The sequence below is a fragment of the Phyllostomus discolor genome, chromosome 9 (genome assembly GCF_004126475.2).
Source record: "Phyllostomus discolor isolate MPI-MPIP mPhyDis1 chromosome 9, mPhyDis1.pri.v3, whole genome shotgun sequence".
In the NCBI taxonomy this organism is placed as follows: Eukaryota; Metazoa; Chordata; class Mammalia; order Chiroptera; family Phyllostomidae; genus Phyllostomus; species Phyllostomus discolor.
In genome coordinates, this window is record NC_040911.2 from 22396365 (window position 1) to 22410573 (window position 14209).

At 39.9% G+C, this 14209-nt stretch overlaps 1 non-coding gene and 1 pseudogene across 1 annotated transcript; both read right to left on the reverse strand.

The window, feature by feature from the left end:
• Positions 1 to 1692: 1692 nt before the first annotated feature.
• LOC114505944 lies at positions 1693 to 2866 on the reverse strand (annotated as a pseudogene).
• Positions 2867 to 5243: 2377 nt separating this feature from the next.
• Positions 5244 to 5355, reverse strand: LOC114507130. The gene has a single exon (XR_003685406.1). It is a non-coding gene; the product is annotated as a U6 spliceosomal RNA (small nuclear RNA).
• Positions 5356 to 14209: the final 8854 nt, after the last annotated feature.

The window sequence follows — 14209 nt, forward strand, 5'->3', positions numbered from 1 at the left end:
CATCGATAACCTATAATGTGTCTAAAGAAGGAAAAACTGAATTATTAAAAATAAACAATTGTTTACTTTTTAGTATATTTAGTCAGTAGATACCCTGAAAGCCTGAAATATTCAGAGCACTGATATGTAAGATAAAGTTTCAATTCTCAGAGCAATTGTTCTTAGCTTCGAGTTGTAGAAATATTCTACAAGTCATCTTTTTTCAGCTCATCCAATCAAAATATTTGCTCTGCTACAACGTAATTGTTTCTGATAATAAAGCATTTTGTGAGAGTACTTCATGGGCATGAGGCTAAAGTGTTTCACACTCACTGTATTGAAGTGATTTATTTCTCCTGGAAGAATTTTAGTAGAAGTGAGCATTAGAAATGCTCTAAGAATATAATTCTAAAACCTGAAACATAGCTGAAGAGATCCAACATTGAGTCTCTCATTTTCTCAAGAGTAATGTCCATTGTTTCCTTATTGCCACCATCACTGCTGCTAGCCCAGATATTACACATAATGGAGTCCCTTAATCAATTATCACTGGTTTTTGTTGGGCTTATTTTTTTTTTTTGAGAAGCAGTACTGATTTTTATTGTCAATACAAGTAAGAGATACAAGCATAACAGAGGACACAAATACATTAGTTGTTCTCATCATTTGGGACTCCAGGGCCTCTCTAAGGAAAGGTCAGCCCAGCTGGCCACATAAACAAGATCCTTCCAAAGCAAAAACAGCAGGGATCCAAGACAGCGCTCAGGACGACGACCAAACACGTGCACAGTGAGGAGAAAAGAACAGGTGCTGCTTCCTTTGGCTCCTTTCCTCAGTGAGTGCTGTGTTTATGCAGGTATGAGGCTCATTTGGGGGAAATGGTGACATGTGAACAGTTTTTCACCCTCCTGTCTCTCAGAAAGAGCTGCAGGCCCTGGTGACACTTGTTTCAGTGAACATACACACTATAACCTACATAGAGTTACCTCCATGTTTACTTGAAAAAACTTGACGTCCATTTGTACCAAAGCAGTAGGCTGCATTTTCTCCCTGAGAAAGCTTTCGACAATTGGAGTTAACTTAATCTCACTTTAAAGTGCAGCGAAGGATATGCAAGACTTGTGTTTGCTGGCATGTGACAGAGAAGCAGTGCCCAGCAAAACTGTCCTGCTGGGACAGGTAATGCCTGTCTGCAGAGGCACCGCAGTAAGAACTGTTTCTGCTGGAGAGCGAGGGCTCCAGTCTCCATGCAGCAGGAGGGTCCCTGCCAAGTGCTTCTCTTCATGCCCAGAGTTCAGACAGATGGTAGGTCCCCTCACTGACAAGGCTGGAGCACACAGCACCAGCAGTCAAGAGGGCCAGAGACTGGTCAGTGAGCACCTCTCTGCCACGACCTGCCTATGCACATGCTGACCGTGGTAAAGGAACAAAATAAATATTATGTTGTTTATAAGCATAAACAATATAAATATTGTATTGTTTATAAACATAAACCTAGTAAGCAATGATCAGGTTCTTGTCTAGCCTAAATGAGACAAACACAGGTGCTGGGGACCCCATACACCACTGCTGAGACTATTTAGTCTAACTTTAAATTAAAGCAACACACAACCACTTCTTCCACGCAAGGACAGGCTTTGCTCTAATATTTCTCAAAAATTAATTATGTCTCCAGTTCTAACCTCAATTTAAGAAGTTAAAAAAAACACGTTTCCTAATTCAGAGCCAGGGTACCAGGGGAGTGGGTACAAGACACCCTTTATCCAGAGTCATTGGAAAAGAAAACTCTAGAAGCCAGTGGGTGTGAGCAAATTCAAGTCACAGGGTGTGAAATGCTTGGTCCATTGATGGTTTCTTCCCGTCAGTCACTGGGATGCCCATCTTGGGCGGCTTGAAGGTTGTTGGATCTTTAGTCATTCAGACAGCCTGCACATGGATCAGCTTGCTTGGAGAAGGCTTCTGGGCTCCTCTGTAAGCCTGGGTGGCAAAACCTCCCAAATCAGGATTCTGGAGAGCTCTTGGTCCAAAGAGTCTCCATTTATCTGCCAAGTTTCTGTCTTTATCCCCAATTGCAGAATCCGTGGTGCTAAGATATGGGCCAGGGAAGGCTGCGGAACAGCCAGAAGAAAACCAGCCTCTAGGGGTGGTGGGGGTGCTGCCGGGAGTGGACTGGGCTGAGGCTGGCTGCTTCTCTCCACTCCGTACTTTCAGTTTGGGGAGTGCTTCTGCCACTCAAAGGTACTTGGCCTCCTCGGTGGGAAGGCCCATGTGTGGTGTGTAGCCAGCATCTCTCAGTCCTGCCTGCTGCTCGAAATGCTGAATGCTCTCCTGGGTCTGTTTTGTGAGCAGAGAATTCATAATGACATGGGTGGCTTTAGCCTTTGCCATGAGGACCTGGTCCATGCTGTCAATGGCCAATGACAGAGTCATAGCAGGGGAAGAGACACGGGCCTCTCCTTCTTCCCCGTTGGTAAGGTGCTGATACTTGCGCTCTGGAATCACTGGCTTCTAGGGGATGCTGCCCATGTCTGATATAGGAAGAGTCATGAGTGCAGAGTCCTCCAGGGTGTCATCCTAGCTGAATGCCCAGCGACACATCCCCATGGGCAGGGACATCTTGCCTAGAGGCTCACTACCCATCTTGCTCCAGGGTAGTCACTCCTGGCTGTCTTGAAGCCATTGAAAGACTGGGATCCAGGTGCTTTTCCTATGTAGATTTCAGAGCTGAGTCCCTGCCACCAGAAGGCAATGGTGTGATGATTACACTGACAGATAGATATTAATGAGGAAGACTGTCCAGCTGCTGCCAATACAGCTAAGTTGCTTGGGAAGAGTCCATCCACTCCAGAGGTTTGGTTTCACCACCTCGGAGTTGCCTGCAGCCAGACCTCCAGCACCGAAGAGGCTCCAACAACCCATGTCTCTCTCTCGATGCTGGGGCACAGTCAGGACCCGCGCCATGCTGTGAGCATCGCTGAGTCAGCCGCCACCCTGAAGAGCTCAGGCACTGACCAGAGAGTGTAAGTTCTAATCAATTATCACCGTTACAGAGATAAATGCAGCAAACCTGCTGGGGCTTAATAGTGTTAGTTCTCACTTGTCATTTTGGTATTAGCTATCACAGTTCAGATATGAAAATCACATATGCTCCCAATTTAAAGTTATAAAACAATGAATTACAGAAAAATCATGTATGTGTGCTTGTGTGTATACACACACATTCTTTCTACCCTAGAGAAATCTGTTTGCCATAGAATTCCTCAAGTCTGAAAGAAGACACCACTCCATTCTCCCTGAAGCACTCCCCACCCCACCCATGCATGCACACCCACTTGCACCAACACACACACACACACACACACACACACACAGATGCTCACACAACCAAATCTACTGTTTTTCTGTAATAATCTACCCTGTTAACTTCAGCTTTTCTTATTTCCTCTCTTGAGCTTTCTCTTGCTTGACTGTTTTCTGGTGTTTGGCTGGGTATTTAATTTGCTTTCATTCTTTCCTTTTTACTGGTGAAAGAGTTTGTATTATGAATTTCCCTCTGACCATTGCTTCAAGTGTACCCCAAGGGCACTTTATGTAGTGTTTCCATTATCTTATTAAATTCTGCAGTTTCAGTCTGTATTCCCTTGTTTCACCCACGAGTTGTCTAATAGGAGGTTTTTAAAATATTTCCTGGTGGGAGTTTTAATTTTTTGCTTTGTTAATAATTGCTAGTTGTATTGCATTGTAATCAGGGAATATTGTTGGTAATATTTCTGCACTATAGAACATTTTGATGTGTTCCTTGTGAGCTAGTGTATGAAAAACTTCATAAATGCTCCATAAGCACCTGAGAAGGAAGTGCATTTTTCATGATCAGAGCCTACCATTTGGAATATGATGATAACATCTCTTTTATTGATTATGTTATTTAGGTTTCTGGCTCCTTAATTATTTTTGGTTTGCTCACTTGATCTGTTTTGTGTCTCTATGTATGTTCTACAGTTTATATTCATAAATTTCATATGATCATTTTGACTTGAGGCATTTAGCACTAAAAAGTATCTTTCATCAGTTTTATTGTTTTTTTTTGGCTTGAATATTGCTTTATTTGATAATAAGTTCAAATGTCTCTTTTCTTACTATTTCTATGGATTCAATGTACTTTTGTCTATTTTATTTGTTTGTGTTTCTAGTTATTTTGTTTGAATTATGTCCCTTGTATATGGGATAAGCTATGTATGGCTTTGTAAAACAAAGTGAAAAGCACATTCTTTTAACAAGTCACTTCCCCTTTATGGTTATGACTACTATGTCTCCATTCTGTTGGCCTCAGTTCTGTCACAATAGTTTTAAAATTATGTATGTTAGGTCATACTTGCTATGCTTATTTCTTTACACAATGTGTATTATTTGGTTTTCAATTAAAATTGATAATTAAGAAGAATTATATTTTCATTTTAGTGGTTACCTTTCAATTTATGTCTTCTATAATGCCTGTTATCTTATGTGTTCTTTGGAAAACAGTTTTGAGTCAAAATTCAGTTTAGAGTCTGCCTAGTCCTGTAATGTTAATCTCTGGTGTATTACTTTCTAAATAGTATTCTTTACCTGTTGCCTATAAAATACAACATCTGTGCATTCACCTTCTACCCACACTCGTGCCATTGTTGTCTTTCCTTATTTGTTTTTAATAAGTCTAATGTACTTTGATCTTTTGCCTGGTGGCCTTGAGAGATTTTTTTCCTTTCCTTTTTTTTTTTTAAGTCTAATAATTTTACTAGGGCTTACCTTGAAGACAATCATTCTGAGTTGATTTCCCAGATGTGCTGAATCATATTTTCTGATGTGGTGATCACACTAAATTTTGACTAGATTTATTTAGCTTCCTTCTGTTCATTATGTTCATCTTCAGTGGTTTGCAAGATGAATAGTTAGGAGGGCATATTCTCCTGTCAGCATACCAATGTCTGGATTCCCTAGTGAATTTTTGGATTGTGTGTGTGGTTGAGGGAGGAACGGGTATCTTTCCCCTTCACTTTCCTCCTACCCCCTAATCGCCAAAGGCACTCCTCCCTCGTGTTTGTCTTTTTCTTCCCCTGAACTTCTGGAGCACTGCCATTTCTAGCAGTGTGTCCTTGTAAGTTCCTTGCCTACCATCCATGCTCTGACATACTGAGTCACATTTGTATTTGCCGACTAACACTGGCTCAACTGGTAAAATGCAGACAACTGTAACTGAACAACAATCATGTAATTTAAATAAAAATAAAGCTATGGAACACTTCAAGAATTTGCTTGGCATCCTTGCTCAGGGGACCATGCTAATCTTCTCTGTATCTTCCCACTTTAATACATATGTGTGCAGCTGAAGTGAGCAACGGTGCTGGTTCTTATGCTCTAATGCCTAGTTTGTGTGAGAAAATGCTTCAACAGAATCAAGAACTACACAGTCAGCGCGGGCTGGGAACCAAAGTGTCCCAGGTTCGATTCCCAGCCAGGGTACATTCCTGGGTTGTAGGCCAGAACCCCCAGCAACCACACATTGATGTTTCTCTCTCTCTCTCCCTCCCTTCCCTCTCTAAAAATAAATAAAATCTTTAAAAAAAAAAAAAAGAACTACACAGTCACTAGTACTAGTACTACATAGTACTCTAGTAAACGGAAAACTGAGTCCATGTACTTCCTGTGTTACTTTTGTAGCAAAAAGAGCTTTTAAATAGCACTGAGAACACAGATAATAACAGTACTTGTTCCTTGAGATAGTAACAAACCAGTCAAAAACAAATAAAATTGATACCCACACCAAATAGTAAATATAGGATTTCCAGCAAGTTTTATGTAATATTGAAAATGATTATCAAACTATATTTCCACCGTTTGGACTAGTGGTTCTCCATGAACTCATGAACTAGATGAAGAACCATGAAGTTTATTTTTTAGATCTTTTTTAATTAGGACATTCTTTGATTTTCTGATAATATATATCAAATATTCAATGTTATTCAATAGAAATCCAAGAACACCTACCTCATTATAAATGTGCTAATTGACAATAAGGAATTTAGATTCTGCTGTATTCATAAAGAACTCTTTTCATACACAAAAATGTTTTAAAGGTAGGGTAAGGACTGGTTGGGATGGGCTTTCCAGCTTTCAAACATTTTAACTTCTTCTTAATACAGTCCTCAAATCTGGGACAGAATGAAAAGGTGGGTTTTGCTAGAGACACGTACTTGTCACCACCATCACCTGTGGGCCTTACATGTATGGGTGCATACTACCTTGTCTTAGACAGGAAAAGGTAAGCCTTTCTACTTATAAGTCAGTTTTCACAGAACTAATGTTTTCTCATGTTGCCAGCATTTAATTTTTCACCAGTGCACTTACAAGTTTTCATGATCAGTTGAATGCAGCTGTGGCACTAACCCTGAATGAAGCATGACTCTCTTCTTAGAGCCTTTGGTACTGAAACAATGGCAAGAATCAAACCTTCACCACTGGCGCTTTTCCACAGTGAAGTTTCTCTTTGTAAACTCACCAAGAGCTTGTGACCTCTGAACCCAAAGACCATCAATTACCCAGCGTGCAGGAGTGGGATATAGGAAACCAGCAGCACCATTTAGCTGTCAGGCAGTTAACATCCTATCATAAGATGAAAAGCAATTTGCCCAATATTTCAACTGCCAGAGAGAATTCTTTATTGGCTTTTGGATAAGTTTGCCTTTCAACCGGATGATTTGAACAGCTTCTGTGGTAGGAGAGATGCTGCTCTCAGATAATGATTTTGCATTTCACCTCATCATTAATGCTTTGGACCTCAAGGGAAGTCATGGTGCCTTTTGTGAAGGTCGAAGCATTTTATAACCTTAATAAAGACTCACATAGCCTTGGGAACATCAAGTGTGAGCAAGGGTAGGAGAGTGACTGAATAAAAATGTAACTAAATTGTCACTTCCACTACACTACTTGAATACTCGAAGGATTTCCATTGCAAATCAACAGTTAAAGAATACAGTGGCACCCCAAACTTCAGTGTAATTCAGAAGTACATACACAGAAACTGCCATTATTCAAAGAAAAAATGAGAGAAATTATCTTTTTCCTCTCTCTAGAAAAGCTTTTTTTTCTGTGATTTTTTATTTAATTGCCAAATGTTTCACATAGGTACCACACAGAGGTAGGTTAATCGGCATCTTGAAAAGATTTGAATTCAAAACAGCTAATAGTTATGGTAGTGCTTCATTATTATAAATTTATTCCTACATGTAATTTAGTTCACTGTATTTTGAAGTGTAAAATGAATACAAGATAATAAGCAAAAGACATTATGAAAACTACATCACTGTCTCCATTTCCCAAACTATAGGTCACTCTGTCCCAAATATTGCTAATTACTCAAAGCTTTCAATTACTTACTTAAGGGTACTCTCCATTAAAATCACTCCAATTTATAAATTCAGTGAATTCTTTTTTTTAATTTTCCTAGGTTTCTACTTCCTTCCTTCAAGCATAGTTTACCAGCCATACATATGTACCCAAGAACTAAGAAAGTAAAACAAAAATAGGAGCTGCTAGGCCAGGCATTGTGTGATATAATAGCATCTCATCTTCTTTGACCTTCATAGAAATCTTTAAGGGAATGCACATTATTCCTATTTCCAGACTGTGGACCAGAGAGGTTAAATAATTTTGCAAGGTCATATTCCTGATGAATTTTAGAGCTGAGTGGTGCTGAATTTATCCTGTCTTTTAGGTGCAGTAAACCACCCTATCCAGTGCAGCGATAAAAGAGTACAGGCCAGGAGGATGGGGGAAGGAATGCCTGAAGGGATCCTTAGACTGGTAATAAACCTGACCACAGGGCTAGTCCTCAAGGTGAGTAGTGGGGAGCCTGGCATGAAAGTAAGGCTCTTTCATGATCCTGAGGTGAGTAAGGCTCTGGTTTCAGTTAGTAGTTTGAAGTAGAAACTAAATAGTCTTGTAGACTGGCAACTGGCTACAAGGTCACTGGGTTTTCCAAGAAATTATGCCATAACCTAGAGGAAAATTTTCAATTTTATTTTCCCATAACTCTATGAACTTGAGTTATGTGATGGTGGGATGTGGATATATATTTTCATTTTATCACAAATATCCAAAAATGCTTGCTAAAAAGTAGGTCCTCAGTACACAAAGGTGATCATATTCAAGCTAGGCAGAGGGCAAAAGTCAGGATTAGGGTTCAGTTACCCATGCTAAACCCAAAGGCCTTATTTCTGGGTATATGTAGCACCCAGCAACTGGAACACATTAGTGTGCCCCAAAATTCTGGAATTTAAGAACAGTGCTCAGTGACTTTAACTCCTTCATAATAATCTGCCACATTGGTATATTGACTTTCAGAACAAGAGCTTCCCTCGAACTGGCCAGACCTGCACTAGAGAGGAGAGAGCCATTAGACTGTTTCAGGTTTATTTAGTACGTCCCTACAGTCTTTGCAACTTGTAGATACACCCACCATTAACCCAAACCTGGAGCCGACCTGACTTGGGCCACTCAATTCAGTTCCAATAAGCACCATATTTCAGCCCAGCCCTAATATGTCTTGATTCTTATTTTAACCTTCATTTATTCCTTTGTTCTCAGATATTTATTAACACCATAGTGTACCAGGCAATGGGGATAAAATAGCTGAATAACCACCATGGAACATTCCAGCTGGCAGGGAAAACAGGAAACTAAGCATGAACTTACACTGTAAAAGGCTTTGATAAGGAAACACATGGAATGCTAGCAAACCACATGCTTGGTATTCCCAGTAATTCTGCCTGAGGTCAGGGCATCCTGCTGGCATCTCCTCCCTTTATTCAAGTGTTCCTGTTAGTAGATACAGCAAAGGGACGTTTTCAGGAAACCCAATCAATGCTGGATGCATCATTCGAGTCTCAGCAGCTAGAATAGTTTTGCTTCTTTTTTTTTTTTTTCCAATTCTTCCTGATGGTTTTATTTGAATATATATTGTGAAAAACTGAGCTCGTTAGTGAGTAAAAGAGCACAGGTATAATATAGCTTTCAGAGGAAGAGAGAAGAGAGAGAAAACCCTACGTAGTAAAAAAAAAATGTGTATGGCTTCAGTGCAATTGAAAGAATATCCTTTTTATTGAATTTATTGGGGTGGTGTTGGTTAATAAAACCAGACAGGATTCAAGTGTACAACTGTAACCCATCATCTGCACACTGCATCCTGAGCTCACTACAAAGTCAGGTCTCTTTCTGCAACCACTTATCCCCCCTTTGCCCTCTTCCGCCACCCCCTTTCCCTATGGCAATCACCATTCTGTTGTATGTAGGGACTTTTGCTTAATTTCTTCCCCTTTTTCACTCAGCTCTCCCAACCTCCTCCCTCCTGAGAGCTGTTAGTATGTTCTCTGTATCTATGAGTCTGTTTCTGTTTTGTGTTAATTTTGTTCACTGGATTCTACATTTAAGTTAAACCATGTGGTATTTGTCTTTCTCTTACTGGCTTATTTCATTTAGCATAATGCTGTTAAGGTCCATTCATGCTGTTGCAAAAGGTAAGGCTTTCTTCTTTTTTTTTTTTTTTGGCTGAGTAGCATTCTATTGCGTGCCTCGACTTTTTTATCCATTCATCTACTAATGGACACTTGGGCTACTTCCTAATCTTGGCTATTATAAATAACATTGCTATGAACATAAGGGTGAATATATTTTTTCAAATTAGTGTTTCAGGTTTCCTAAGATATATTCCTAGAAGTGGACTCACCAGGTCATAAAACAGTTCCATTATTAATATTTTGAAGAAACTCCATATTGTTTTCCATGGTGGCTGCACCAACCTTCATTCCCACCAACAATGCACAAGCATTCCCTTTTCTCCACATCTTCACCAGCACCTGTTGTTTGTTGATTTATTGATGATACTCATTTTGACATGAGGTGATCTCATGGCTTTAATTTGCATTAAACAAAAGAGTTTTTTAAAAATATAGTTTATTGATTGTGCTATTACAGTTGTAACATATTCCCCCTCCACTCCCCTCCACACTGCACACCCCTCCCACCCACATTCTCCCCCTCTTTAGTTCATGTCCATGTGTCATACTTTTAAGTTCTTTAGCTTCTATATTTCCCATACTATTCTTACCCTCCCCCTGTCTATTTTCTACCTACCATCTATGCTACTTATTCTCTATACCTTTTCCCCTCTCTCCTCCTCCCACTCCCCTGTACCTAACCCTCCATGTGATCTCCATTTCTGTGGTTCTGTTCCTGTTCTAGTTGCTTGCTTAGTTGTTTTTTTTTTTTTTTTAGGTGTGGTTGTTAATAATTGTGAGTTTTTTGTCATTTTACTGTACAAGTTTTTTATCTTCTTTTTCTTAGATAAGTCCCTTTAACATTTCATATAATAAGGGCTTGGTGATGATGAACTTCTTTAACTTGACCTTATCTGGGAAGCACTTTATCTGCCCTTCCATTCTAAATGAAAGCTTTGCTGGATAGAGCAATCTCAAATGTAGGTCCTTGCCTTTCATGACTTGGAATACTTGTTTCCAGCCCCTTCTTGCCTGTAAGGTCTCTTTTGAGAAATCAGCTGACAGTCTGATGGGAACTTGTTTGTAGGTAACTCTCTCCTTATCTCTTGCTGCTTCTAGAATTCTCTCCTTTATTGTAATCTTGGCTAATGTAATTATGATGTGCCTTGGTGTGTTCCTCCTTGGGTCCAACTTCTTTGGGACTCTCTGAGCTTCCTGGTCTTTCTGGAAGTCTACTTCCTTTGCCAGATTGGGAAAGTTCCCATTTATTATTTGCTCAGATAACTTTTCCACTTGTTGATCTTCCTCTTCTCCTTCTGGTACCCCTATAATTTGGATGTTGGAATGTTTAAAGATGTCCTGGAGGATCCTAAGACTCTTCTCATTTTTTTGAGTTCTTATTTCTTCATTCTTTTTTGTTTGATTGTTTCTTTCTTCCTTCTGGTCCACTCCATTGATTTAAGTCCCAGTTTCCTTCCCATCCCTATTGATTCCCTGTACATTTTCCTTTATTTCACTTAGCATAGCCTTCATTTTTTCCTCTAATTTGTAACCAAATTCAACCAATTCTGTGAGCATCCTGATCACCAGTGCTTTGAACTGTGCATCTAATAGATTAACTATCTCTTTATCACTTAGTTGTATTTGTTCTGGAGCTTTGGTCTATTCTTTCATTTTGGCCATTTCTTTTTGTCTTGACGTACCTGTTATGTATGAGGGGCAGAGCCCTATGTGTTCACCAAGGCAAGGCAATCCAGTGGCTGGGTTGTGATGCTGTATGTGGGGAAGGGGTCCAAGAGGGAACAATGGCGCTTGCTCCACTCTCTGACAAATTTCAGTCACTTTCCCCCCCGCTTCCCCCAGCAAACTGGGACCTTCTCATGCTGATTCCCTGTGGGTGGGTTTGTGTATGTTCTAGGACCCTGTGGATCTCTCCAGTGAACTCTCCTGTGAGTCAGGGAGTCTCTCCTGGCACCTGAACCCCCACAGGTGTTTTCAATCGGTGTTTTGAGGCTTTATTTCCCTGAGCTGGAACCCTGGGTTGTGTGGTCTGTCTCATTGCCTAGTTTTGCCTGGTTTATCTGCGCATGAATGTGGGACTGCCCAGTCCACCATCCTCCTTGCACACTGTGCCCCTCCACAATTGCCACCTCACTGGGTCTGCCAGCCTCTGCTTTGCTGCTAGCACTCTCTGCCTGGCCACCAAACTCTGCCCCTCCTACCGGTCTGGATGAATGCTTCTTCTTTAACTCCTTGGTTGTTGGACTTCCATACAGTTCAATTTTCTGTCAGTACTGGTTGTTTTTTTGTTTCTAAATTTTTGTTGTCCTTATTTTGTTTGTGCAAAGAGGCACAGTGTGTCTACCTATGCCTCCATCTTGGCCGGAAGTCTAAACTAAAAAGTTTTTGCACAGCAAAGGAAACCAACAAAATAAGAAGATACTCCACTGAATGGGGGATATTTGCCAATGATACATCTAATAAGGGGTTAATTTCCAAAATTTATAAATAACTTACACAACACCTTTATTTCTGGTGAAGCCACTATAGAAAATGGTATGGGATTTCCTCAAAAAAATTAAACCTAAAAATTATACTGCCTTTTGATCCAGCAATTCCACTGCTGGCATTACACCCTAAGAATCCTGAAACACTAATTCAAAAGAACCTATGCACCTCAATGTTCATAGCAGCACAATTTACAATAGCCAAGTGCTGGCAACAATGTAGGTGCCCATCAGTAAATGAGTGGATCAAAAAACTGTGGTGCATTTACTCAATGGAATACCACGCAGCAGAAAGAAAGAAGGAGATCCTACCTTAGTGACAGCATAGATAGAACTGGAGAGTATTATGCTAAGTAAGTGAAAGACAAATACCATATGATCTCTCCTATAAGAGGAACCTAATAAAAAAACAAACAAGCAAACAAAGTATAACCAGAGACATTGAAACAAAGAACAAACTGATACTAACCAGATGGAAGTGGGGAGGGGGTAATGGGGGGAGAAGGGAAAGGGTTCTCAAAGAACATGTATAAAGGACCCATGCACAAAGCCAAAGAGAGGAGGGATTGAGGGTGGGAGGTGGGGGTAGATGGGGCAGGGGAAACTGGTGGTGGGAAAATGGAGATAACTGTACCTGAACAATAATTAAAAAAATAATAAATAAAAGTAAAAAAAAAGAACTTAACACAACACCACAAAAAAACCCCACAAAGAATCCAGTTTTAAAATCAGGTAAAGGACCTGATAGACACTTCTCCAAAGAGGACATACAGATGGCCAATAGGCATATGAAAAAATGCCAGAAGACCTGGTTCTTGCACCAGCTTGCTTGTCTGCATGGACATTGTGAAGCTGGGGCTAATCTGTGTTCCCTCTTTATTCTTAAACTGGGACAATCAAAGCTTGATATGTAACCTCTGCTTTCAGTCGTACTAATTTAATACTTTCCTGATCTTGTGTTCCATTTGTTCATTTCCTTTACCACTAACTTCATTCCCTTATCTTTCTAAGTTGCCTGAAGGAGCAGGATAAGATGAAATATAAGTAAATGAATATATTATCCCAGAAATACTCCTCTTACCTATTGGGTATCTGCCGACTTTGTACATAGCAAATTGTCTTGTACATTTCTTTTCCTTCCTGGACGACTAGACTGAGAGTAAGATTGAAATTTCCCTTTAATATTTAATTATTTGAGAGTCCTAGAAGTATTACTTTCAGTGCAATGAGCTTAGACAGATGTAAAATTCATCCTTCATTATCTTCCTTCATTCACCACTTTTTTATTACAGGACAGTTCTGTGCCAGGCACGGTTTTAAGTGCTGGGACATTAAGTAACAGTTTTTTAAGAAGGTAAGCATCTTTGCTATCATTGAAATTCTGTTCTAGAAGAGACAAACAATAAATACATGCTCTGTTTGAAGATGAGAAGTACAATAATAAAAGATAAGTCAGAGAAGGGGGATAGAGATAGATAGGATATTATTCTATCTATAAACATCAGAGAAAGAATCCTTGGTAATTAACGAATATTTTTGTAAAAAATGGTCATGAGGTTTTCTAGGGAAACACCTTCTAGGTAGAGGAAACAGCAAAAGCATAGAAGATCTTCATAGAAGAATTGTGTTTGCAAGTTTGAGGAATCCTGAGGAGGCCATGGTGTCTGAAATAGAAATGATGGAAGCTAATAGAACATGAGGTCAGGAAGGTAAGGATCTGGCAGAATGTCATATGGTGCAAGGTGGGAAAGAGGATGACCATTTCAAAGAAACAAACCAGGGAAGCAATGATGGTGGCTTAGATGTGAGAGGCAACGGTAGAGGTGCTGTGAAATAATCAGGTTCCAGAGACATTGTGAAGGTAAACTGAGAGGTTTGGCTAACACATGTGATGTTGTGTGTGCGCTGACATATTTCTAGTTTGTGAGTAGCAAACAGAGGATTAATCAAGTTGACTAAATTGAGCAACTTTAAGGTGGACAAGTACAAGTCAAGCAAGGGTCAATCCTGAGTACAGAAATGAGGATTTGGGTAAAATCCAGGAATAAAGAGGGAGAAGATAAAGAATAGAATAAAGGCAAGAAGATAGACAAAAGCAATTTTAAGGTCAAGAGCAGCCTGATTTTGAGCACATGATGACAAGAGCTGTGTGTTTATTGCCAAAGACGAGGACCCACAGAATACAACTGTAGG